This window comes from Suncus etruscus, chromosome 11 (assembly GCF_024139225.1).
Source record: "Suncus etruscus isolate mSunEtr1 chromosome 11, mSunEtr1.pri.cur, whole genome shotgun sequence".
Lineage (NCBI taxonomy): Eukaryota > Metazoa > Chordata > Mammalia > Eulipotyphla > Soricidae > Suncus > Suncus etruscus.
Genome location: NC_064858.1, coordinates 95,978,880 through 96,006,445, shown reverse-complemented (window position 1 = coordinate 96,006,445; position 27,566 = coordinate 95,978,880). Strand labels below are relative to the sequence as shown.

Here is a 27,566-nt window from a genome sequence, read left to right as displayed (position 1 = left end):
TGGCAACTAGCTTCTATACAAAATGCATTTAATGAATAATGAAATAAAATTGACACATATGGCTTATTAATTTATTGGTTGTTTTCATAAAGTCAGTCCCCAAGGCAGGATCAATCTGTGTAACCACTATGGGTTGTCTACATTTCTATTAAGACATTTAAATATATTACTACTACATAGTTGTGTGTTATATTTGTTTTCTTCAAATATATGAGAATTCTTGGAGGGCAGATAATTTGCTTCATAACTCTTTAATTCCTCAGTATAAAGCATAGTGCATAGCCTAGGATGGTGCCTGTGGTGTTCGAAGAACTGAATGGAGCCAAATCTTGCATCTCTTTGTTAGAAATGCAAGCAGATGTTTATTTACAAACTTTGAATTGTAGTACACACTAGTGAAAAAAGTAGGGGAAACAAAAATATATTATAGACAGTAGTAAAAAAATAGCACTTGGAGGGGTGAAGCAATAGCACAGCGGTAGAGCATTTGCCTTGCATGCGGCCAACCCTGAACAGATCCAAAGCAATTTTCGGCACCCCATATGGTCCTCTTAACCTGACAGGAGTCACTCTGAGTGCAGAGCCAGAAGTGAGCCCTTACTGAGTGCTGCTAGGTGTGGCCCAAAGACCAGAAAAACAAACAAAACAAACAAAAAAAATAGTACTTGGAGTCTACGGCCATCCCATTCTGAAAGCAGCTAATTTTGTCTGATCTCAGAAGCTAAGTAGGGTTGTAGACATGTTTTAAGACAACTTGGTCTCACATGCAGGATGCAAAGCAACATAGTAGAGGGATAACTAATGCTCAAAGACAACTAAAACTGAGAACTAATCTTCAGTAGGAAGTCCCCACAGAAAAGAAAAGGTTTTAGAGGTGAGGTGAAATTAGAGGACAATTAGGAGGGAAGTCATCACTCTGGGAGGAGTATGGATATGGTGATGAATTTTATTATGCATATAGTCCTATCAATTACTGACAGTATTGTAAACCATAGTGTCTAAAATAAAATGTAAAACAATAATCTTTAAATCCTTAATTTCTTTCTTCACTGTCAGCAATTCTTATTAGGGGTTGGGCTTTGCCTCCTCAGACCCAGGAAAAAGGACACTATTGACATGGTGTATGCAGTGATGTGGCAGGAAGCATCCTCCAGGCAAGTGAATTGCCTACAGCCTACAGTCTCCTAGTGGACCATTAAACCTTGGCATTTTATGTTAGGTGCATTTTATATGAAATAAATATAGGTTGCCAGAACATTTCTACAAGGTCAGAAGATCATTATCTCAGAATAGAAGGGAACTGTCATGGAAAGAGTCAAACCATGGAAACCTAGTTTTAGTGTTTTTATTGTATGTCAGGCACTGATCTAAGTGCTGTGTAAACATTAATATGAATGTGAGCTAACCAAAATGTATTTATATTTTACAATAGGCCTACATAGTTGGCAGTAATAATCATCTTTATTTTATGACAATGAAACAAGACAAGACCAGAGAAATCTTCTCAAGGTCATTCCCTCTCTAGTTTGCTGCAGTGTTAGAAATCAACTCCAGGAAGGCTAGAGAAAATAGCTGCACTTCCCTTTATGCTGCGCAACCCCTCTCTTGTTCAATTGTTGGGTGAGATGCATAGACTTGAGAAAACTTGGATTTGAATTTTTTTTTTGCTCTAGGATTCCTTTAAAACTAACCTCGTATTTCATAAATAGTTGAGATTGTTCTACTAAGCTCCGGTTTATATGAAAGACACGTTTAAAGAAACTTGCTGTATTCTGGACTCCAAAGAAAATACAAATAAACAGGGTAACTACTGACTTTAGAAAGTTTCTTCAGAGAACATATATGTCAGAGTTAATGGATGTTTTGTATATAGGAGAGACCCAATGCTGTTATGGAGAAGGAAGGGAACCCTTCAAGGAAAAGAGATCACATGTAAGTGACTTAGGGGATCACATGTCGGAGAGGAAACAAGGCTTTGAAAAACCTAGAACACTAAAGAATGGTCTTGAAAGATCTATAAATCTTAGGGGTTATGGCCTTATTGCTCCATTTTTAGTAGTAGTAAAAAAGGAAGAAGGAGCAGAGAGGCAGAAATGGGCAGAGCTGAAAGCATAAAGGCAGAGCATGCTCAGCTCCAACTGGAGGATTAGTATAGCCTTGGAAAATTGAGGCAGATGCATGCTCTTAAATTGGAAGATAGGAAGAGGCACCCATGGAGATTTCTGAATAAGAAAATAACTTGTGCTTCAGAAGTGTCTATAGTGATATTTAAGATGCTGAAATGGTAGAATATAAGGATGATGTTATATACTGCTATCAAACAGAAAAAGAAATCATAGGGACAAATCTAAAGGAAAGAATAGGGTTCAATGATTGCACTCAAAAATACAAAGAAACGTGAACATTTTGCCAAGGTAGGTTTTGTTTATTTACTTGTTTGGGGGCCAAGCCCAGTGTTGCTCAAGACATTTCTTTCTGGTTCTGTGCTCAAGGATCTCTCCAGGCAGGAATTGAAGGTATAAGGAATGGAACCCAAGTTGACTTCATACAAGGAAAGCACCCTACCTGCCACACTATCTCTTTTATCCCTTGCCAAGATAATCGAAGAGTATTGATCGGTTGCTCTGAAGTGATTGAAGTGCTAATTGGTGCGATCTTTTCCTAGGTGAGAATTTGAAAAAAACATACATGAGTTTAATACCTTTGTTGAATGTTTTCTAACTCTCTGGCATCTTGGTTAAAATCATGGTTTCAGACAAAGGTGCCCCTACAGCCATGGGGAGTACTTGAAAAGAGTGCTCTATAGCAGACTGAGTCACATTGATAAAAGTTCTTGTTGGGTGTGCACCTTTATTCATATTTCATAATACCTTTGTTTACAGAATTTTTTTTAACAAACTAAGTTTCTAATTACGTTTTTTAAGTATGCATGCTTTACGGTAAAGATGACATCAAAGTTCTATTTTATTCCTGTAATGAAGTAAAAGGAAGGTTTTAATTTCTTCCTAGATATTTTTGGGCAAAAATATTAGAGTATTTTCTTTTTTGGATAATGCTTTCTCATTTCATAGACTTATTTAGGAGCTTTAACAGCAATAAAAAAAAAATTGATGTGACACAGCAAGGTTGCTAGTGTACAAGAGGGTTCCCCAGATCTGTAACATAAGGTTATAGGACAAGCTCAGGCTGAAAGACTTTTCTTCCCATTCCAATTCTACTGTACCTGGGCACTGAGTCTGAAGAAAAGGTCTTAATTTCCACTGATACTTTTAGTTTTATACCCATTACTTGGGATGATACTTTCCTTGCTCTAGACAGGAATAAAATAGATGTCACAGAAGTTCATGTTTGTTTTTTTTTTCCTCAGTTGCTCATTAAAGTTTAATTTTCTCACTACATTTGGGACCAGGGTAGTGGTTTAAAAGTCTGAAGTTCATTCTTTGGTGGAGGTTGAGGGTGCTAGAGTCAGAACCTCTGAGCACTTAACCAGGAGTAGCCTCTGAGCACTACCACGTGTGATCCCAAAGCAAAATTGTTTGATTAAAGATGAGGCACTTACAAGTGAAGAGTCTTAGAAGTTAAAAGACTGTTAGAAAATACAAATTTCTAGATTTGTTCTGACATCTAAATCCAGGATCTGTTTGGAAGAGATGAGTTTTCAGGTCCTGGGAGTTAACTGTCATTTAGACAAAATATTGTGTCCTGGCCAGAAATTTTTACACTAGTCCAAGGCAAAAAATAAAGTATTGATTTGGGGATATGCGAATTTAGGTCAGTAAGGTGAAGGAAAGAGGGAAATGAGGTACCTAAAAGGCCAATAAAATCTATAGCAAGCAAACTTAGACCAAGCAAGCAGATTGGTTTGTGCCAAGAGTTGGGAATTCTGTGTGAAGTTTTAGTTTTACAAAATGAAACTTTCTCAAGATTTGTTGCATGAGAATGTGAATGGATAGAATATGACTAGACTCCATATAAACATGGTTTGGGTTATATATACATACATATATATGTGTGTGTGTTCTTTGGTTGGTATATGCTTTATTGTATCTTAATAAAATGAAATTCTAGTTTTTATTTTATTAAATCTATTTTTTTTCTATAGACACTAACTTGGTATTTTATAATTCAATTAAATGTGATGTCACCAAAGTTGGAACAGGCTCCAAAGTTTAAGGTCTAATTCCACACTTTTCCATTTTTCTTTTCTTTTTTTTTATTTAAACAACTTTATTATATACATGATTGTGTTTGGGTTTCAGTCATGTAAAGAACACCACCCATCACCAGTGCAACATTCCCAACACCAATGTCCCAAATCTCCCTCCTCCCCACCCGACCCCCGCATGTACTCTAGACAGGCTTTCTATTTCCCTCATACATTCTCATTATTAGGATAGTTCAAAACGTAGTTATTTCTCTAACTAAACTCATCCCTGTTTGTGGTGAGCTTCCTGAGGTGAGCTGTAACTTCCAGCTCTTTTCTCTTTTGTGTCTGAAAGTTAATATTGCAAGAATGTCTTTCATTTTTCTTAAAACCCATAGATGAGTGAGACCATTCTGCATCTTTCTCTCTCTCTCTGACTTATTTCACTCAGCATAATAGATTCTATGTACATCCATGTATAGGAAAATTTCATGACTTCATCTCTCCTGACAGCTGCATAATATTCCATTGTGTATATGTACCACAGTTTCTTTAGTCATTCATCTGTTGAAGGGTATCTTGGCTGTTTCCAGAGTCTTGCTATGGTAAATAGTGCTGAAATGAATATAGGTGTAAGGAAGGGTAAATCTATTTTTATTTTATAGCACTTGGAATTGTGTAAGGCATGGTACTAACTGGTTCTCTGCTCAGGGCTCATTATTGATCATATTCAAGGAACTCTTTAATTGCAGAGATCAAATCCAGATCGGACATGTAAGACAATATCATTAACTACTCTACTATCTTTTATGCCTTTATAAATGCTTTTTACAAAAGAAAAGTCAAGGGTAAAGGTGAGGGAAGATAAAATAGTGGGCCTTTTAGACCTAATTACCACTGAATCCACTTGAATGTGTGGAACTTTTCTCGACCAGCTGGCTTGTGCACTGAATAGTACATGAAAAAGAGTGAGAATCATTCTTAGCCAGACCATCTTTCATCTCCCAGAACTCAGGGTTTGCCCATTGAGGAGCACAGTAACCCCTTCCCCAGGTTACATTGAGTCTCCCTGCTAGTAAAGAGCAAAAGAAATGAGAAATTCCAGTTAATCAGAGGCAACCAGAAGGGAACACTCTAGAGAGTGCTGCCAGTGGAAAGTTACCTCTGCAGGTGGAAAGAATTAAAATGGAAGATGGACAACTGTATGTGTTTTTATATAATATAACAGTTGCTATTTCAGTCTATTCCCTTTTTAATAACCTAATTGCAGTGCTCTTAGTCTAGGTACCTAATATAAAACCAACATAGAATCCCTTCATAGCCAACCACTAAGCAGGCTTTTCAGATGGTTCCCAGTTATTTTGTCTGCTTTGCCTTTGGAAATAAAATTGTAGTTATGTACTTATAGCCTACTGAAATGAAACTAGAATTTTCCAGAGAGTTCCATTTCTAAAAATACTTTTTCTAAATAAAATCAAAACCTTGCTTTTTCAAAGCTTTTCCAATGCTGTCAGTATTAGGAGGTGTCATTATCACTAGGTGTTTCGAGTTTTTTCCTCTCTACTTTCATTTCTGATGAAAACTTCTTGATAAAGATTATAGGTTTCTTGTATTTTCTTTAACTCACTTTTAATTTTACTAGAACACTGTTATATTGGGAAAGAAGTATTTCCCAGAAAAAAAAAACAGCAGCAACAAAATGCAGTGGCATTTTGAAATGGTAAAAAAATTTTTTTTCATCTTAAAATAATGCACATGTAAATATGTGAAGAGTCTCTTGATTAGCTCATAATGAAAGGTGAAGTACTTTCAATGAGGCAGGCTCCTTCAAGGTTCCTAAAAGGTTGAACCAGACAGCTATTTCAGGGGCATCTGGGCTTTCCACCCCCACTATTTCTGTTCTCCACTTCCCATTACCCTAGATAAAGATGGAGCTGCCTTCATGCTGACATTGATTTGAGAAGGAAGAGGACTCTGTGTCATTCTAATGTTTGATGATTGAAGGCCTGTGTTTTTAAAGGGCAGCACTGGAGGAAGAGTATTTTTTTAGATCCTGTGGATTTATGGCTGTCTGCCCTCACTAATAGTCTTAAAGACTAATAGATGCTGCATTATTTGAATCATTATTTTTAGTCTCTTTAATTAAAGCAGTCACATTCTATATGTACATATGTGTGAACATTTGAGCGTGATTATTCCAAGCCAACTATAATCCCTAAGGGATCTTGATAATATAGCTTAGCAAGGAAACACAGTATGCTTATGAATTCAGAAATATGTGGGTTCTGTTTCTATATTTATCTTATTGGTTGTAATCATATCATATTTTTATAGTTTTTGATCTTGTTAACTTTTTTTTGTAAGGCCAGAGAGATGGTACCGCAGATAAGGCACTTGTCTTCCATGCATTGGACTTGAGATTAATCCCAGGTCATCATCAAATATGATCCCCTGATGACCACCAGACGTGATCCCTGAGTGTACAGCCAGGAAAATTCTGATTCCAGTGTGTACCCCCCCAAAATCAAAAGTTTTATTTTGAAGCTCTCTTTTACTTCTTATAGACTAGATTATTCTAGAATGACTATTACCAAAGATATTCTTTTATCCATCTATTTTCAATTATTCAAAGAAATAATAAAAACTCTTTTATTAAAAAATCACTACAGACCAGCAGGTTGTTATTAAAAACTAGAGGTTATTAAAAGCCAGCGTAAGGGGCTGGTATTATGGACAGGAAGACCTTGAATATGGCAGACCCAGTTTGATCTCTGGTACCCTACTAGCCAGGAGTAAAGGAGAAAGTTCTGAGCACTGCCGATGGGGCTTTAAAACAAGCCGAAAACAAAACAAAACAAAAAACCAGCAGAGTACGAGGAAATACATCTATGGTGCTTGGGTTGGTTAACTTCTGTCATGAGGGAAGGAGAGAAAAATACATGTTTGTCCTCAGACTTGTTACTGTTGATGATATTGGGGCTGGAAGTATGTTGAATATATTCCCAACTTCAAGTGTTGTTTTCTCAAATAACCATGAACAAAAAGCATGTGTGTGTGTGTGTGTGTGTGTGTGTGTGTGTGTGTGTTTAAACAGGGCCACACTGAGTGATGCCATGGGTCTAGGGTCTTTTCTGCCTGTGTGAGCCCAACGGTTAAGTGCTCCCCACATTCTGCAGCACTGGCAACATGGAGGTGGGGGAAGAGGTATGTGGTGCTGGGGATTGAAATTGGGGCCTTAAACATGCTGTACAAGTGCTCTATCATCACTTGAGCTGTCTCCCTGGCACTTGCTTTATTTTCTAAGTCAAATTCCTACATAAATAGTGTAGTAAATTAATACGACTTTCTCGGAGACTATCAAACACCACATAAACTTTCTTCCAATAAACATTCATTGTGTACCTACTAAGGGTTTAGATAAGGAGTGTCACCATGACTAGAATACTGTCAACTCTAAGTAAGATCACAAGAAAGCTGCTGATAAAATGACAGCAATAAATAATATACATAATGAATGCCCTGAGAAAAACACAATAAAACGAGTGATTAATTTTGCCTGTGAGGTTGGAGGAAACTTTGCTGAGGAGGCATCCTTGGTCTATGATTGAAGGTAAGTTGAAGTACTCCTGATATAGTGTTTGCTGCTATAGTAGAAAATTCCCAAAATTCAATGACTTAACAGAGCACTTTTTTTTTCACATTTGTATCACAGGTCAGTGGTCTAAAGTAGTTCAACAGTGGTAGAAAGTGTTTCTGCTCCAGAGTGATTTGAGAACCATAGATCTATCCCATATTGTACTTTATCTTCCTTTGGATCTCAAGTGTGTGTGTGTGTGTGTGTGTGTGTGTGTGTGTGTGTGTGTGTGTGTGTGTGTGTGTTTGCACAGGAGGTTGTTTCTAGGGATAGAACCCAGGGTTTTATACCTTCAAAGCATGCCTTTTATTTTTTTTGACAATGCATTTACTATTTTTTATTATTTTTAAATTTATTATTTTTAATTTTTAATAATTTATTTTTTAATATTTTTTTATTTAAACACCTTGATTACAAACATGATTGTGGTTGGGTTTCAGTAATATAAGATGATACCTTGAGCTATTTCTCCATCACCTCTTTGAAATTCTTGGAATAAGAGGTTTCACTTTGGTCAGGGCCCACTTCCTTGCACATTCTGTTTTCTAGGACCTGGGGCCAGCAAGGTGGCACTAGAGGTAAGGTGTCTGCCTTGCAAGTGTTAGCCAAGGAAGGACCACGTCCCATATGGTCCCCCCCAAGCTAGGGGCAATTTTTGAGCGATTAGCCAGGAGTAACCCCTGAGCATCAAACGGGTGTGGCCTGAAAAACCAAAAAGAAAGAAAAAAAGAAAAAAAAGATATCGGACCAATCTAACCAGAAAAGTTTCTTGAAAGTGTTCATAACTGTATGTCCCAATAGAAGAATAAAACCCAGGCATTAAAAAATACTAGTAATTTTCTGCGGGGATGATTCTTCCGTTGAACTCTCTCTTGCTGATGGGCTAGTGGAGAGAAACTTTTTAGAAAAAAAAAAAATACTAGTTAATTTTGCTCCCATGAAATTCCTTTAGATTGAGAAGAAAAGTTGAACAGTGTTAAAGAGAAGAGGAGAAAAGCAAATGAAAGAAAGAAAGTTTTCTCTTTTGACTCGAGTGCACAGCCTGATGGGCAGCACAGTCAATAAAAATAATACTAGGACAGGAGAGATAGCATGGAGGTAAGGCATTTGCCTCACATGCAGAAGTACTGTGGTTCAAACCCCGGCATCCCATATAGTCTCCCGAGCCTGCCAGGAGTGATTTCTGAGCGTAGAGCCAGGAGTAACCTCTGAGTTTGGGGGCCATGTTTTAAATGATCACAAGTACCTTGCAGGGGAAGCTACTACTAGTTTTAGATTTATAATTCTTTATTTTGGGTTTAACAGTAAAGTACATTTCGTTTACCAATTTGTGCCACTGAAATTTATTTAGAAAGATATGCTCTATTTATTATTGTATTTTGAGTTACTGTATTTAGATAATGCAATTTTTAAAATGATCATTGTCTTTTCAGTAAGATTTTCTTATTGAAACTAAGGCCTGTAGTGCATTTTCCTTGCACACGGCCATCCCACGTTCAAGCCCCAGTATCCCATATGGTCTCGAAAGCCCTGTCAGGAGTGATTTCCTAAGTGTAGAGCCAAGAGTAAACCTTGAGTACCATGAAAACAAAATTAAACAAAAAGTAGGGCCTTGTTTACATTTCACTAATTGTTTTACAGTTTCTTTAGACTAATGAGATAAAGTACAACAGTCTATATATTAGCTGGCAGATAAAAAAAATAGCATCACAGAAATGCCTTTAATTAGGAAAAACAGAATAGTGTCAGGGCTGGGTGATGGCTTAGTGGCAACATGAGCTGGCCTGCCATCAGGAAGTTACAAATTTCATCTCTCCTGTTGTCTGAATGCACAGAACTCATTTCCCTGAGCCTCTGATCTCCCTAGAAACTTTGTCAAGGGACTGTGAACACCCTGCTAAAGTTCAAGTTCCAGTGAACATCCCAACTAAAGTATTTGAGCATCATGGCTGGAAGCATGACCACAAGTGCTAGGATATATGTAAGCATAAACAGAGGCACACAACTCTCACAATCTGGGTACCAGCACCAAAACCAAGCATGTATGAGACCCTTCCACATCAGCACAACACTAAATGGAAGGGAAGCAGATAAAAGAGAATAATTCACCTATATGGTATTTTAAGAGAACTTTCGCAATGACAAAGTGAAAAGTAAAAAAAAAAAAAAGCATAATGATAATCAGAGTACATTTTACTTAATTTACTTTAAAATTAAATGTCTTTTACTCAAACTAGGGAACATATAAAGTATGTACAGAAATTTTGTCTCCCTGAAAATGTGAACTGAGAGGAATTTGCTGATAGAGGATTATGGAGGAATTTGAGTACATATCCTCATATCTAGGTCCAAGGAGATAGATCCAAGGGCTGATTCTCATGCCGTGCATATGCAAAGCCCCACATTCAACCCCTAACATGATCAGTCCTTTCCCAGCCCCACCAAGAGAAGTCTTGGAGGGTATCCTGCAGTGCTGGACACATCACATCACTTGCCTAATTACTGAATCAATTTATTCAGGTGGTTATGTTATTAGGAGTTCCCCCAGGACTCCTGAGCATTGCTTGAGAACTCCATATTCTTCCCCTTACTAAAAAAAAAAAAAATCATTTTGTTCCTCATGCCACAATCCTGTACAAATAGTCTTAGTTGCCTAGTTTGGGGTTAGAGGTATTTGGGCCACTCTCCTTGGTACTCAGGAATTACCCCTTGCGCTGCACTCAAAAATTAGTCCTGGAATGCTTAGAGGATTATACAGTTTGTACCCAGATCAGTGTACAGGAAAAGCACCCTACCTGTAAAATTACCCCCACGTGCCTTATCATCAACCCCAGGTGAATCAATCTCAAGCAGAGTCACTGCACTAAATAATCAGACTGAGGGTGAAACACATATAGTCTGGATACCTTCTACCTCATATGAAGAGCGAGCTGCTATGATTTTATTGAGAACAGAGACCACTCCGAGGTGGTGCAGTAAGAACAGAGTAAGGACAGATAGCTCCAGCTATCTTGAGCCAGTCCAGCCCAGGTTTTCATGTAAGACAATCTGTTTGGTGGTAAAACCAAGTTGTAAACAAACAAACAAACAAAAGGAATCAGGGATAAGCTTTGTTTTGAGTGAAACCAAATTGTGAACAAACAGATAGAAAGAAATTAGGGATGATCTTTGTTTTGGATAAAATAAGGTATGACCTAACACCTACCCTCTTTACTCTCTCTCTGGCTTCCCTTAATTGTCTCTTGATGGGATATGATGGTCTCTGGTGTATTTTATGACATGGACATGTATTTTTTTTCTCTGTACAAGAAGCATTTTTATTACTGACTCGATGGGCAATTGTGGGAATGAAAGTAAGAGTTCCCTTTATGTCTCTTGCCCTACCTCGAACATTGTTATGTGACACTGTGTCAAACTTACTTAGTTGATAGTTTCTCAGGACCCCTTGCTTTGCCTTTATTTGAAATCAGAGCAGATATTTAAAATCATGTTAGATTCCCCTCCCCACCATTGGATTAGTGTGTAGTCTTTCAGCAAGTGACACATGTTATAGCACTTCCAACTTATATGTGAAATTCAAAGCATTTTATGTTTATATATGAGGTAAATTTGGCACAAAAATCTTAATTCGATCTATTCCTAACAACAGCAGCAACAACAACACTGCTCATTATTTCTTATTGGGGTTAATGGAAGCACTTAGAAAAAAATTTTGATTGATTGATTGATTTTATTGACTTATTGGTTTTGGGTCCGCATCCGGTGGTGCTCAGGGGCTACTCCTGGCTCTGCACTTTGAAATTAATTGCCCCTTGCAGGAATATGGGATGCCTGGGTAGGCTGCATGCAAGGCTGTGCTATCTCTCCAGCCCCGGGCACTTAGAAATTTATATTTATTTTTCATTCAGTACTCTTTCTAGAGCCTTTGCTTATAGCTAGTCATGAATACCAAAAACGTGGTCACTTATGTCCACAGAAACCACCAGTCCATGGACTACTGCATATATAGAGTTTGCCTCCTTGCTGTCTTTGGAACAGTATGCAGAACACACACGACTTCCCCACATAGAAAGAGGATGAAGAATTGCCTTAAGGACTGCCTTAAAGCAGAGGTTCCCAAACATATGTGGCCCTTCCAGTTTTCTTTGTTTTTTTTTGTTTGTTTGTTTGTTTGTTTTTGGGAAAAAATTATTCAATCCCTCCCTGGAAAACTTCTGTCTTTAAATAAACAGATGCTCCCAAAGCTACTTACTACCACCTCTCTGGATCCTTTCATTATTCCCTTCCCCTTCTCTCCTCCAGGTGGCATTACCCACTCTGGGAAGCACTGGTCTAAACCAAAGGCTCAGTGATTTCTCCATGGCCCTTTCATCAGCCAATAGGGAGGACACGTTCAGCAAAACCTTTATCTTTAACTTTCAAAGTACAGAGATAAGCTAGGCATTTGTGTACATCCAGAATAGAGAAAGAAAGAAAAAAAAAAAAAGACAGGTTGGAGGCAGATTGATAGTATAGAAGCTAGGCATCTAACTTCCAAACAGCTAACACTGGTTTAGTCCCTAGCATTATCAAAAGTAAGCCATGAGGCACATATATGCAAAATACAGAAGATAGGAAGAAAAAAGCATTTTGCTCATTTCTTTTCTCTATACTTTTGTGCATCAGTAAACAATCACCTATCCTAGCTTCTCCATCCTCCTAAGTCCTCCTTTGGTTTTTGTTGCTGCTGTTGTCTTAATATGTTTTTCTGGTTTTTTTTGTTTTTTTTTGTTTTTTTGGAGGGTCTATAATTGCTAAAGGTGAGAGAGATTAAATTGTTTTGTGAAGCAATGTACAGAAGAGGAATTGTTTCCCTATGTTTATATTTGGAGACTACTTTTGGGATTATGCCAGATTATGGCTAAAAAGTTTAAGTCAATTATTAATTGGGGTACATTGCTCTTTATTTCCTATGTTGTTTTAATGATCAGGTGTAAAGAATGCATTTTGGGCCCGGAGAGATAGCACAGCGGTGTTTGCCTTGCAAGCAGCCGATCCAGGACCAAAGGTGGTTGGTTCGAATCCCTGTGTCCCATATGGTCCCCCATGCTTGCCAGGAGCTATTTCTGAGCAGACAGCCAGGAATAATCCCTGAGCACCGTCAGGTGTGGCCCAAACACACCAAAGGAAAAAAAAATGCACTTTAAATTCTCTTTGATGTCTGTGGTTTGGTGACTTAACCCCTTATTGCAAAGGCTTGTTTTTGTTTATGTTTTGTCTTTATTATGGAAAACTCTTTCTATTCATATGCATTATATAAGACTGGTCTTAGAATTCTGTTTTCTTTACCTTCTAAGGCACTCTGATCTGATTTAACAGACATTTTTTTTTAGTTTGAATTTATGTTACACTCAAGAGAACTCAGGGTTTAATCTTGGCTTTGCTCTTGGGGGATCATCATTTCTGGTGGATTTGAGAAACTATGTGGGCATACAGAGGAGCAGGAGTCCTTCGTGGAACCCCCCTGTAACTTCAATCAGTCTTAATGAAAGGATCTATCTAGGGGCCCTTGGCTTGTATAAATAGTCCTCATAAAACCTTTCATTCTGTTATTCTGATTTTTAGCATGTGCAAGTAAAATTCTTCCAAACCCTTGTGCCTCACAGGTGACTTTCAGTTAGTACATAATGCAGTCCTAGGGAAAAGAAAATACATTGAGATAAACAACATCTACACAAGTTTTTTTTGTCTGTTTGTTTTGTGATTTGATGTATGTGTGTGGAATGTGTTATCTCTGGTTGGAGGGTTTGGGTAAAGGTGGTAGAACTCTTAAGGAATACATCTCCTGGGTTCTTGATTGCTGAAGAAATCAAAGGAATAGGATCCGGACAACTTTATGAGATGATATTGCTGTCTTTTGCATTAGTTAAGATATTAAATAAGGTCAAGATAGATTTCTCAGGGACCAGAAAGATAGAACAGGAGTTAAGGAAGGGGCTTGCCTAACATGCAACTGAATATAGTTCAAATCTCCAGCACCAGATATAGTCCCCTGAGTATTACTAGGCATGATCACTGAGCTAAGAGTCTGAACTTAGCCCTAAGCACTGCTAGATGAAACCTGAAAAAATTTTATTTCTCTCTTATGCACCCATTATAGCATAAGAAGTCTAAGGTAACAGAGACAAAATCTTTTTTTCCTGTGTTCTACCCATCCCTAGGCTACTGTCAGGATCCAAGGCATCTAACTACCAATCTAACTGCATTTAAACTGACAGGATAGGGCAAAAGAGTTAGGGCGAGTTGTCCAGAAAAAAATGTGCATATCTATTCTGCTCACATCTGGCTGCAGTTTGGGAAGATGGGAAATGAAGTCATCCTGTTGGCCTCAGGGGGCAGAACTGCCAAATGACCTCCACAGGAGTTCTAAACTACCATGAAAGGCAGTGAAAAGGATGTTAGTGTTGAGGAATCGGCTTTTAGGAAGAGTCAATAAAACACAACAGAAAATAGACCGATGGCACCTAGTGGGTGATAGAAGTTGTTTTAGGAATTATGAAAAATCATTTAAAGAGCCAAAGTAACCACATCAGTTTTTCCCATTGGTGAGCCATGGCTCATCAGTATATGGCTAAAAAGGTCCAAGGTTCGAGTCTTCTGATGTAAATGGAAAGTTAAAGCCACTGAGAATTGAGTTTTATTTCAGTTAAAAATTTTTGCCTGAACCAGGAATATATTTCAAAGACAGATGACATACTTTACATGCAGCTGATGCCAGTTCCATCTCAGAGCCCCGAGCACTGCTGGACATGGCCCACCTTCCCCCAAATAACTGCTATTGATGGTTTAGGACTTTGAGATGCTAAATAAGTGCAAAGTGAAAATTAAAAATATGTATAACCAAAAATTAATATAACCTATCCTCAAGAAACCCCTATAGTATAAAAATAACATTTGGGGGCCAGAGCAATAGTACAGCAGGTCAGGCATTTTTTTCTTGCAAGCAGCTGACCCGAATTTGATCTCCAGCATCTCATATAGTTTCCCAAGTACCCCCAGGAGTAATTCCTGAGTGCACAGCCAAGAGTAATCCCTGAATACTGCTAGGTATGGGCCAAACCCCCACCCCCAAAAAACTTTTGTTAATGTTTTAAATTGCTTTTTTAGTTTTGTTTTTGGGTCACAACTGGAAGCGCTCAGGAGTTACTCCTGGTTCTGCATTGAGAAATCGCTCTTGGCAGGCTCTGAGGACTATATCGAATGCCAGGAATGGAACTGGGCTCTGTCCTGGGTTGGCCACGTGCAAGGCAAACACTGACCCCTAACACTTGAAATCTTAAAATCAGACTAAGATTTAAGATTCAGAAGAGTTAGCTTGCTCTTACTGTATAAAAGCTTTTGCTCAAATTTGCTAGGCTTGTTAACTGCATTGTTTTTAATCTTGTTTCTTATGATGCATTATAATTGACATGTAATATAATTTCAAGTGTACAACAAAAAGGTTTGATACTTATATATAGCAATTAGTTAGCATTCTTACATATTTATCATTTTTACACAATTTCACATTGTTTTTCTTGAGATAAGGACTTTTAAATCTACCTATCCCTGTATGACAATTTTTTATTTTGTTTGCTATCCCACCCAATTGTTCCCTCTTTGTTGTTCTAAAGAAAAATCTTTTTAAACTGTTTATTTTTTTTTCTCTTGAAAATTATGTGATTAGTCATGCAGTAAGGAAAGAGGAAAAACTGTTTGTTTTGCTTTATATTCATCATAGACAGTTAAAGTCTGGACAACCGTCAGGAACATAACTTGCTTGGTTTTAAACATTTTAAATAAAAAACCATTCTTTGCATTAAATGAAATGGCCTCTTTTCCCTTTTTACTTGTGTAAGAAATAATTGCTTAAATTAGAAAAGCTTTCTTTGAGATATCTCTCTTTTCTCTAGTTTTCAGTATTTACCAGTATATATTCTCAAATAATTTGGAGAACGTTCTCTGACTCAGTTTTTCTTGATATCTGTAGAGATTCTTTTTATTTTTATAATAAAAAGTAAATAGCTTGTTCCCTTCTCAGTTATCTTCTTTTTAATATCCAAGTAAACATAGCCTTTCCATTTTTCTACCTCTAAATCCAATTTGCTGACCTATCTATCCAGACTCTCCTTTTTTAGCATAACATGTAATTTAATCATAGCTAGTCTGGTTGTCCTGTCATCACCATTATTTCCATTACTCAGATGAATATGGTTTAAATTATTATAACACTATTTGGTTGATAAGTGGATTTCAATAATTGACTGTTCGGCTAGCAGAGCCTGCAATAAGCAGGGACAGTATGTACACACCTGGAAGCATCTCAGATCAAAATTATCTCTTTTCCATAGAGAACCAATTAGAAACCCATTTGGTAAAAGTGTATTGGCACTACAGACAATGACCTGGATTGGGCAAACTAGTTTGTCTGGAGCCTAGAGTTGGTCTTTTTTTTTTTTTTTTTTGGTTTTTTGGTTTTTGGTGTTTGGGCCACACCCGGCGGTGCTCAGGGGTTACTCCTGGCTGTCTGCTCAGAAATAGCTCCTGGCAGGCACGGGGGACCATATGGGACACCGGGATTCGAACCAACCACCTTTGGTCCTGGATCGGCTGCTTGCAAGGCAAATGCTGCTGTGCTATCTCTCCGGGCCCTAGAGTTGGTCTTATGCCAGGAAACTTCAGGGGTAGGATCTCCTTGTATTTAGGCCAAGGCTTTTCCTTTCCATGTCCCTCATATTTTGGTGGGCCTATGCAAACAATAATTGCCTCTCTAACACCGTTTTTACTGTGCTCTTTTGACTCTAATCCTTAAGTAAAACAACCCACTTAAACTTTTGAGGTTAACTTAAACTAATAAGCATGTGCATGGAAATGTAAAAAAAGTACTTTGCCTTCAATATTTAAGGAGTTACATAAGTTTTATGTCTTTAGATTGCTTTGTGTGCTGCTAAGAAATATGTACTACAATCTGGGAACTTGAGGGACAAAGTAATTGTACATGAGTTCTGTTTTATTTTTCTTTTTTTTTTTTTTTTTTTTTTTTTTTTTTTTTTTTTTTTTTTTTTTGGATTCAAGCTCTTTTTTGTTTATTCAAAGCAAAAGGTAGAATATTTATACTCAATGTCTTGACAATTCATAATTTCCAGACAAAGCTAATTTACCCAAAAAAGGCACAGAGGTAAAAGTTCAGGCTTATTTCTGAGACAGGACAGTTTCACTTTTGAAGCCACTTTTTGCTATTAGAAGTTTCTCAGTAACAAGGTTAGTTGAATGTTTTGGTTTTATGCATAGTGAACAGGGGCTTGAAATGTTAATTCTTAATATGACTGCACGTAAACTAAGAGCAAAGCTAGATTTGAGGATGATTATTCTGTAAGACTAAATAAAAATACTACAATCTAAGGATGTTTCTCATAAGGTGTGTTTATATATGAGCAATTTTTAAGAGGCTATAAGACAAGTGAGTAATAATCATTAGATAAGAATTTTTGAATCTGGGGCTGGAGCAGTGATGTTTGCCTTGCAGGTGGCAACATAGGACACTCCACAGTTTGATCCCCCAGCGTCCCATATGGCCCCCCCAAGCCAGGAGCGATTTCTGAGTGCATAGCCAGGAGTAACCCCAGAGCATCACCATGTGGCCCAAAAACCAAAAAAAAAAAAAAAAAAGGAATATTTGAATTCATGTAAATGTCAAATTTGAGTAATCTTTAGGATGTCAGCTGAAATTATGTCTCAATTAATATTTATGCTACATCCCCCTTTTTCCTGATGCCTTATGGACAGGCAACTAAGGTTTTTCAGGGCCCTAATGCCTGTGATTATAGGTTATTTTTTCAAGCTTCCTTTCTTACAGGTATTCTTTTTTCATGCTGCCCTCTTCTGCAAAGTACAAGCTGTTTAGAAAAAGTTCCTGGGGGGCCGGAGAGATAGCATGGAGGTAAGGCGTTTGCCTCTCATGCAGGAGGTCATCGGTTCGAATCCCGGCGTCCCATATATGGTCCTCCCGTGCCTGCCAGGAGCAATTTCTGAGCCTGGAGCCAGGAATAACCCCTGAGCACTGCCGGGTGTGACCCAAAAACCACAAAAAAAAAAAAAAAAAAAAAAGAAAAAGTTCCTGGGCCCGGAGAGATAGCACAGTGGCGTTTGCCTTGCAAACAGCAAGCAGCCGATCCAGGACCAAAGGTGGTTGGTTCAAATCCCGGTGTCCCATATGGTCCCCCGTGCCTGCCAGGAATTATTTCTGAGCAGACAGCCAGGAGTAACCCCTGAGCACAGCCGGGTGTGGCCAAAAAAAAAAAAAAAAAAACAAAAACAAAAACAGAAAAAGTTCCTATAATAGCAGAAAGCATTTACAAAGTACCCTCGGGTAGTTAGGGCCTTTTTAAACTTCCTAGGTCTCAGGATTCGTAAACACGAGGATGAAGAACTTGTATGTTATGAATTTTGAGGTGGATACATTCGTTTTCTATGAATGCTGATATATTACTTTTGATTAGTCATCTCTGCTTCAAACATAGGCTTTACAACTTGTGTTTCTTCTGGTGTCTACTAAACTGTGAAGCCCTACTAAAGCTTCTCCCACACTCCCTGCAAACATGGGACTTCTGCTGGTTGTGTGTCCTTTGGTGTGAGATGAGATGTGAACTCACACTGAAGCCTCGCCCACACTCTCTGCAAATATAGGGCTTCTCCCCTGTGTGTGTCCTCTGGTGTTTGATGAGATGTGAAATCACATTGAAGCTTCTCCCACATTCACTGCAAACATGGGGCTTCTCTCCAGTGTGCGTCCTCCTGTGTGCATTAAGAGTTGACCTCTCACTGAAGCCTCTCCCACACTCCTCACAAACATGGGGCTTCTCCCCTGTGTGTGTCCTCCTGTGTCTGTTGAAACTTGACCGATCACTGAAGCCTCGCCCACACTCCCCACAAACATGGGGCTTGTCCCCTGTGTGTGTCCTCTGGTGTATAATGAGATGTGAACTCCTAGTAAAGCCTCGCCCACACTCTGTGCAAACATGGGGCTTCTCTCCTGTGTGTGTTTTCATGTGTCTTATGAGATTTGGCTTTATACTGAAGCCTCGCTTACACTGTCTGCAAATATAGGACTTCTCCTTTGTGTGCGTTCTCTGGCGTTTAGTGAGATTTGATTCATCCATCAAGTATTGCCCAGGTCTTACATGCTTGTCTCTTAAAATGTGTGGCATTCTTATCCCTGGAACTACTCTACCTGAGTCCTTTGGGTTTTCTTTCTCACTTGGGTTAGTTTCTTCCTCCAGTACTATCTGATTATTAGAGCTCACTATTTCACTGCAACCTAACCTTGAAATGGCTGTTGAAATATTTTTAAGCCTCATCTTCTTAGGCAAAGGTATCGAATTTTCTTTGTGCTTTTGACTTTCAAGTATGTCATTCCTTGGTTTGTCATTATATGAATCAAAATGTTGCTGCCTTTGGTTCTGATCATGTGGACAGGAATTCTCTGATAGAGGGTGTTTTCTCGTAGATGTTCCTGGAACAATCTCAAAGGGATGATTTCGTTTCATGTGATAATTGAAGAAATTCTGATTGGAGAAGGCCAGTGAGCAGCAGGGACACGGATGGATATTTGGCTTTGGTTCTGTTGGAGAATCTCAAAAATCCCATCATGAGGGGCCGGAGAGATAGCATGGAGGTAAAGCATTTGCCTTACATGCAGAAGGTCAGTGGTTCGAATCCCGGCATCCCGTGTGGTCCCCCGAGCCTGCCAGAAGCGATTTCTGAGCATAGAGCCAGGAGTAACCCCTGAGCGCTGCAAATACGCCTCTTGGAAGCCTCTTTAGGATTTCTCTTTCCAACCGGGAGATCAGCTCAGGCTTCTCCCTGCAATACCCTACTGCCCGCAGGTGCTCAAAGGTCTCCAGCATTACCTCTCTGTAGAGCTTCTTCTGAGAGGCTTTCAGGCAGAGCCACTCTTGTCGGGAGAAGCTCACGGCCACATCGGAGAAGGTCACCATGTCCTGGGGACAGGACATCATACGGTGAGGCAGCATCTTCTCCAGCTTGGATTATTCCCGAAGAGCAGTAGCAAGGCCCATAGCACAAAGTCCTTTAGCAAGTGGTGACCTTGATGGAACTGCAGACCTTTTTGATAGGGCTGCTTGGGCTTCAACCTGGCCGAGACCCCGCAGCTCCTGGGCGCTCAGAGGGGCCCCGCGACCGGCCGCGGAGAGAAATTCGTCCCCATTCCCCCAGATCCTTGCAGCTCCGAAAGCCTGTTTTATTTTTCTTAATGTTCTTTGGCTGAAAGTTCAAAGTTAAGATATCAGCAATGGGACTACTGAGAATTCTGTTTATGGGTGATTGTCCTTCCACTGTAACTTTACCTTATCCTCTTTTTTTGCATCTTTGTTCTCATAATTAAAAATAAAAAAAATTATTATAATAAAAAAAATAAAAGAAACGTAGGTGATTTATAGGCATTCCTGGGGCCAGAGAGATAGCACAGCGGGAGGGCGTTTGCCTTGCATGCTGAAGAACGGTGGTGATTTGAATCCGGGCATCCAATATGGTTCCCTGAGCCTGCCAGGAGCGATTTCTGAGCCAGGAGGAACCCCTGAACGCTGCAGGATGTGACCCCAAAAAAACCAAAACAAAAAAAAGACATTCCTAGGCAGTCTCTTCAGTGACATCCACTAGAGGGTACTAGGGAACAGAGGTAGAGAAGGGCATGTCCAGCTTGGAGCCCTAGCAGCTCACATCCCTCTATTACATGAAAAAGTATATTGAAAATTAAAATATCCACGAGTGTTGAGACCACCTCAGGCACCGTGTTTCTAACCCCTTAGGCGGACAGCTCTAATGAAGCAGGGTAGAGGCAGAGAAATAATATCTAGCCAGTGAGTTAAAGATTTATTGGCTAAATCTGCTTTTACATCATGGCTTCTCTCTGCCCTGTGCTCTTTCTGCCATGTGCTTTCTCTGCCATGTGCTCTCTCTGCCAAGCCCAAAGCCAGCATTCCTCTCTATTCATACCAACTCCTAAATACCATACCAACTCCAAAGCGGGGAAAGTCAAGTCAGATACGAAAGTACTTATTGGGCTTTTACATCTCAAAGGAATAAGTTACTGGGAAGAGGAAGGTAGGGAGATACCTTTGTTTTAGGCTTTTACCTAGATTCACCTTACAGTGCATCTCAAATCTCTTGCTCTCTCTCCTCATAAGAGATATAATGAGTTGCATATTCTAATTTAACAAGCCTGGGTGCAGTCAAGATTCTGCATTTTTGACAAACATCCTAGCAATGCCATTGTTTCTGATTTGAGAGCTTTATGTTTCATAGCAATCTATAAAAACCCAATGTGTCCACAAAATTATGGAAATAACTCATCAAGTGCACTTTTCCATTTTTCTAAATTTGTCTTTAGTTTTTCTAGAAGAAATACATTTTTTTCTAGGTTTTGGGCCACACCTGGAGGTGTTCAGTGATCACTCCCAGTAGTTCTCAAGGGAACATAAGAGATGCCAGGATAGGGCTAACTGCCTGAAAGACAAGAGCTCTGGCTGCTGTATAAGCTCTCTGTCTCTTACAGAGATTCTTTTTTTTTTCCTCACAATCTTTTTTATTAATATCTTTATTTAAACACCTTGATTACAAACTTGCTTGTAGTTGGGTTTCAGTGATGTAAAGAGCACCCCCTTCACCAGTGCAACATTCCCATCACCAATGTCCCAAAACTTCCTCCTCCCTTACAGAGATTCTTATATATTTTCGCTCAGCACCATTATTTACTCTTTCAAGCAACAAAATTCTCTGTTGTCAATTCCATTGGGATCCGACATACTCTGCTAGTAAAAAATGTCTCATTTCTTATGGCTGAACTGGTCCTTACTATGTGAAATATGTGAACTGGTCCTTACTATGGGAAATATTCAAAGTGCATACATTTAACAACTACATAAAGTAAAAAAAAAAATGTTTTCTTTACCATTGTAAGCTCTCATTATCTTCTCCAGAAGCCTGAGGGCCGCTGTGTCTACTGGGTCAGGTTGAATGATGGAGTCTAACATCGTCTTAGCCTTGGTCTTTCACTTCCAACTCAGCCATTCTCATTCTGATCACTGAGCACCTCTCCTTCCTGGCTTCTGGCTGCTTCTGGATCTTACTATTTTTGATATATTTTATTAGCTTACCTCCTCTCTTTGGAGTGTCAAACGTTTTCATACATTCTGAATTGCTTCTCTGCAGATAGAGACTTCTTTCTTTTAAAGATATAATGCAGGGGGTGAAGATATAGTCCATGAGTTAAGGTGCTTGCCTTAATTTTAAGTGATTCCATCCCATTTTGATCTCTACCACCAGATAGTACTCAGGCACTACCAGGTTAAAAAAAAGAGAGAGAGAGAGGAGGATATGATTCAAGGCTGAAAGAGAGCTTGAGTGGTCAAGCACTTGATTAACATGTAAAAGAACCTGAGTTTGTTTCTTTTTCTTTTTTTTTTTTTTGTGGGGGGGTCATACCTGGCAGCACTCAGGGTTACTCCTGGCTTTATGCTCAGAAATCGCTCCTGGCAGGCTTGGGGGACCATATGGGATGCCGAGATTCGAACCACTGTCCTTCTGCATGCAAGGCAAAAGCCCTACTTCCATGCTATCTCTCCGGCCCCAAGAACCTGAGTTTGATCCCCAGCACTAGAGATCATGACTTTGGTTATCACTTGAGCATGACCAATTTTGATATCAACAGAAGTGACTCCTACAAAGCAATATAATATAAATAAAGAACAGAAAGCTATTACAGTGAGTAGAGTACTTGCTTTGCTCTCAACCAACCCTGATTTGATTCAAAGCCACATGTACATTCCCTGAGTCCCACCGAGAATAATCCCTGAGTGCAGAGTCAAGAAAAAGCTCTGACTACCACCAGAAATGGAATGAAAAGCAAAAACAAAAAGATAATAAAAGTATAAATATATGACTCAAAAGTTTCTCCCTTCTTTTTTCATGCAATTAGTCATTAAACTCAGCTCTATTCAGGGTTTTGCATCGTTTTCCTCCAGCATTTATAACCTCATGCAATATTTTATTTCTGTGCTCATCTTGGCACTAAATTTTGATCTTCTCAAGAACAAAACATTATCATGTTCATCTTTATTCTTCTAACTCCTTGTGAAATATCTGTCATCTACTAGACCCAGAATAAATACAGAATGAAGGAATACATTTATTAATCAGCCTGGTTTTCCTTATCATTTATTCTGTATGATTCCTATATTGTTCACTTAGCCCACGTACTTGCCTCTTGCCACCTTTGATTTATCTTCAGTCTTGGCTAAACCAATAGAATCTGTTTTCTAGATAAATTACCTAAAGTCACTACTTGTAATATTTCCTGCTGAATGTTGCAGGCTGCTCTGCAAGGTGATTCTGGGAAGCTGCAGACTTTTATACAGAGCATTGTGTATATAGCAGAATCACACTTGTGGTGGAATTAATTTGGTAGATTTGCTACCTAGGAGCAGTAGACGCTCCTGAGATCCCTAGCTCCCTCTGTACCCCATTTGACAGAGCAATCCTTTCAGTTATGACTATCAGGTAAAACGTGGCCTTGCTCCCTTTGTCCCTGACATCCCAGTGATTCCTGCAATGTAATGCTTCCTACTTTTTTTTTTGCCTCTGAGAGAATCAAAATGACTTTGCTAGAACAGGAAGCCTGATGCATTCATCTCTTGCTGCTTCTTAGCTTTATAGCTTTATAGCACTATGAATGGAATAATCATCAGCTATACTAATAGAGCTGTTTAAAGTATAATTGGGTAGGATTTTTTTTGTATGTGAAGCTTAACTATGATGGATGAGTAACTTAAAGGATGGGAGAAAGCACCTTGATACAAAATTAAGGCCTTTGTGATACTGGCGTGTATCTATTTCCACAATGACTTGCTCAGACAGCAGCATCAGAGTCTAACTCTGCGGAGTCTAAGAATCCACCCACTGATGAGTCAAGCTTCACGGGGGAAAGTGAAAGTAAATTGAGCTTGGCTCTGCAGTGAAAACAAACTGAGTAGACACTTCACAATGAGGGAATATCTCCTTCAGGCAAATTCTGTTCTTTTTTTTTGGGGGGGTTGGGTCATACCCGGCAGCGCTCAGGTGTTAATCCTGGCTCTACACTCAGAAATCGCTTCTGGCAAGCTTGGGGGAACCATATGGGATGCCTGGATTCAAACCACCATCTTTCTGCATGCAAGGCAAATGCCTTACCTCCTTGCTATCTCTCTGGAACCCAAAATTCTATTCTTAAGGTTAGAATTTATACTAGGACCCAAACCCAAGAAGTCAAACAAAGACTACAAGAATACCCCAGAGTAGTCCACAAGTGAGAAGAACCTAAAACTCAACCCAAAAGCAGAATCTGTTATTTTATTAGTTCTTAAACACAGCCTCACACATAGGGAGGGCTATGTACTGCAGATAAAATTAAATGCTGGTCCCAGGCTATATTATAGTGGTTAGGTTAGGGTACAAACCAGGCTTCATATCTGATATAATCCCTGGCACCACATGATCACCTGAGTGTTGCCAGGTACAGCTAAGCACTATTGGACATGCCCTGGTAGTCCTCAGCATCCCTGGGGTAACCTAAAACCCCCAGGAATTTAGGACTTGAACAGCACCACATGTTCAAGCCCTCAAAATGATGCACTGGCTTGGCTGGCTGAGAATTGCCCATGGGGCTTCTGGTCTCCTGAGCACAGCCCAGAAACTCCCTACACTGTCTTATAGATTTAATGCTGGATGTAGAAGGAAGTTTATTTATATGAATGGATTTTCTTTTCCTCCAGGAATCAAGAAGCATCTGGAACAATGTATTGATGAGTGATGAAGGGAAATGAGGGATGTAAAATAAAATGAGAGAGAAGCAATATTTAATTTTTCATTTCTACTGTTTTGTGGATTGCTTTGTTTGCTTTTAGCTTTGTTTCCTATGCTGGCCCCATTGGTGATTTTGTCTGCTTCCAAAACTTTCCACTCCCTGGAAGAGTAGGTGTTAGTTGTGTCTCCAGGGAGCACGCTCACAGAGTCAAAATAATATTGAATTGTGATATAGGAAGCAACAGCAAAATACCACAAGCATTGAAGGTAAAAAAATAACTGCCTTCTTAGATAAAGGCTGTGAAGTCCTGGAGTTACAGGGTCTGTGATTTTAAGTGGAAAGCAGAGAAGCTACTGGTAAGAATTTGAACCTTTTCTCTATGAATGTAATGGAGAAAAGTCCTTCACCAGAGACTTTCTGTCACTGGCATCTTTGTGGCAGTCCATTGATGTTGAATAAAAGTCTGATTCCTTTACTGGCACATTAATCTCACCTCCATTAACCTTATCTGGTTTGATAACATAATGTTAATTTTCCTTACTATTTTGTTGTAGATGTCCCACATCTTATATATTGAAGTTTATGGTCCATTTAAGTCCTAGGATATGCAGTTCAGTGCAGTTGTATAAGGCTGCCTACATCTAGACATCATTGTTCAACTTGTCCCCATACATGTGGTCCTCCTTCTATGCTATTAGATGTAATGGCATCTCCCAGGTTCTTGGCTCCTGATCTGCACATATAGTTGGCTCAGTATGCTTGGTTTCTGTTGGGGTTCTCCTTGATCCCTTTGATTGGTGACTCAGCCAGCTCACTTCAAAGAACTCCTCCTGCCATTCAGCTTAACCTACCCTCTTTGGGAAAGGTTTTTCAACACCACATAGTTCTCTACATTTCTTTGATTGTCAGCTTATTTGGAGATAGAAATAGGCCTGCTGGTTAGCTGCAGCTCTGGCCGTCACCCAAACATATTTCCAAGGGCTAGTTAATGAGTACTTGCTCTGTCAGGCATTGTGCAAAGTTTTGGTAGATGCTGTTTGCATATTAGGTGAATGAAATGTAGACCCTGCAGTCTGGTTTCATTCCTATTCTTTTGTTCCCTTTTCTATGTGTACTGTCGTGGTTGCAGCGTGTTGACAAGAGTGGCTTGCTTGCCTTAGGAAGTAGAAGTCTCTTATTAGCCTATTTATTTGGAAAGTCTAACAAAGAAATCTTGGTGGCACTGCGGTGTGTTGAAAAGTTTTTTTCCAAGCAAACAAGAACTATTCCTCTCAGAGAGACTTATTCTGTCCTTTTTAAAACATGAATGTAGCTTTTACATTGGCTATTTGACCTGCTCCTTTAGCTAAGTCATCTGTTTCATGAACTATTATTTTGAACTATCACAAAATGGTTAGTCAGTTAAACTGAGTTTCTATTTATTGCCTCATTCAGTTTCATTTTCCCTTTTCTTTTCTGTCTTTTCTTTTCCTTCTTTTCTTTTCTTTTCTTTTCTTTTCTTTTCTTTTCTTTCTCTCTTGTTTTCTTGATTTTTGGGCCACACCCAGTGACACTCAGGGGTTACTCCTGGCTATGTGCTCAGAAATTGCTCCTGGCTTGGGGAACCATATGGGACGCCAGGGGATTGAACCGAGGTCCATCCCAGGTTAGTGTGCGCAAGGCAAACAACCTACCGCTTGCACCACCAATTCGGCACCTCATTTTCCCTTTCTTTATCTAAGTTTATAGTCACAGATATCTAGGAAAAACCAACCATTTTCTCATCTGTTGTTTTCTGTTTTCCAGTCCGTCCCTTGCTTAAAGCAATATTATAATATTTTGATACTTTATAGGTAAATGCATTTGGATTTGCATATCAGACATAACCCTAGATTTATCAAATAGTGTATTTATTTATTTATTTCCAGTACACCTATCCACATAATTATCTTTTTGTTTTGTTTTGTTTTGGTTTTTTTGTTTGTTTCTTTCTTTCTTTCTTGGGCCACACCCAGTGACGCTCAGGGATTTCTCCTGGCTATGTGCTCAGAAATTGCTCCTGGCTTGGGAGACCATACTGGATGCCAGGGATTGAACAGCAGATCTTCATTGGTTAGTGCTTGCAAGGTAGATGCCTTAACTCTAGCACCACCACTCCGGCCCCAGAATTATCTTTGAGAGAATAAAGTCTGTTTTTTTCTCTTGACATGTTACTTATTTCACTGCAGAAACATATTGTAGTTTGGATTGAGTGAGGTATGTCATGGCATATTTTGGGGCATTAGAACTCCTTTAGTAACTTAATACTGCTTCCTCAATGATTATGTGGAAGCATTTCTATTCTGTTGTCAGTTTTGTTTTGTTTTTTAACTTTAGCTATTTTTTGTCTCTTCTTTATTCTCATAATGTGTCCTAAGGAAACTTTCATTATTATGTCCTTTGCTGAAAATACCACAGCTTTTTCCTTATTGTGTTTTGTATCACACTTAACTGTGCTCAAGGTTAATTTCAGGCTTTGTGCTCAGCAATACACTTTATGTGACCTTTGAGCTGAACCATGTACAAGACAAGCCATGTACTAGACAAGAATCTTACCTCCTGCACTGACCCTGTGGCTCAGAAATATCTCAACTTCTTTGAAAGAAAAGACAACATATGCTGAGTAAAATGAACCAGAGGAAGAAGGATAGTCACTAACTCACTTATGGGATATGAAAAAAGATAGTAAGGTAATAATATCCAAAGACAATAGAGATGAGGGCCAATAGAAGTGGTTCATGGTCAGAAGTTTAACACAAAGTTCTAGGGAATGCAATTAAGGTAAAGAAGGGGCCACTATGATAATGATAATTGGAAATGATCAGTGTGGACCAGAACTGGGTGCTGATAGGAAGTAGATTTATATACATGATACACTTGCAGTAACAATATTG

The 27,566-nt window shown here is 39.0% G+C and overlaps 1 non-coding gene across 1 annotated transcript; it reads left to right on the top strand.

Annotated features, from left to right (window-relative positions):
* Window positions 1-8,618: 8,618 nt before the first annotated feature.
* LOC126023784 (small nucleolar RNA SNORD26) lies at window positions 8,619-8,684 on the top strand. Its single transcript, XR_007500846.1, has one exon. It is a non-coding gene; the product is annotated as a small nucleolar RNA SNORD26 (small nucleolar RNA).
* Window positions 8,685-27,566: the final 18,882 nt, after the last annotated feature.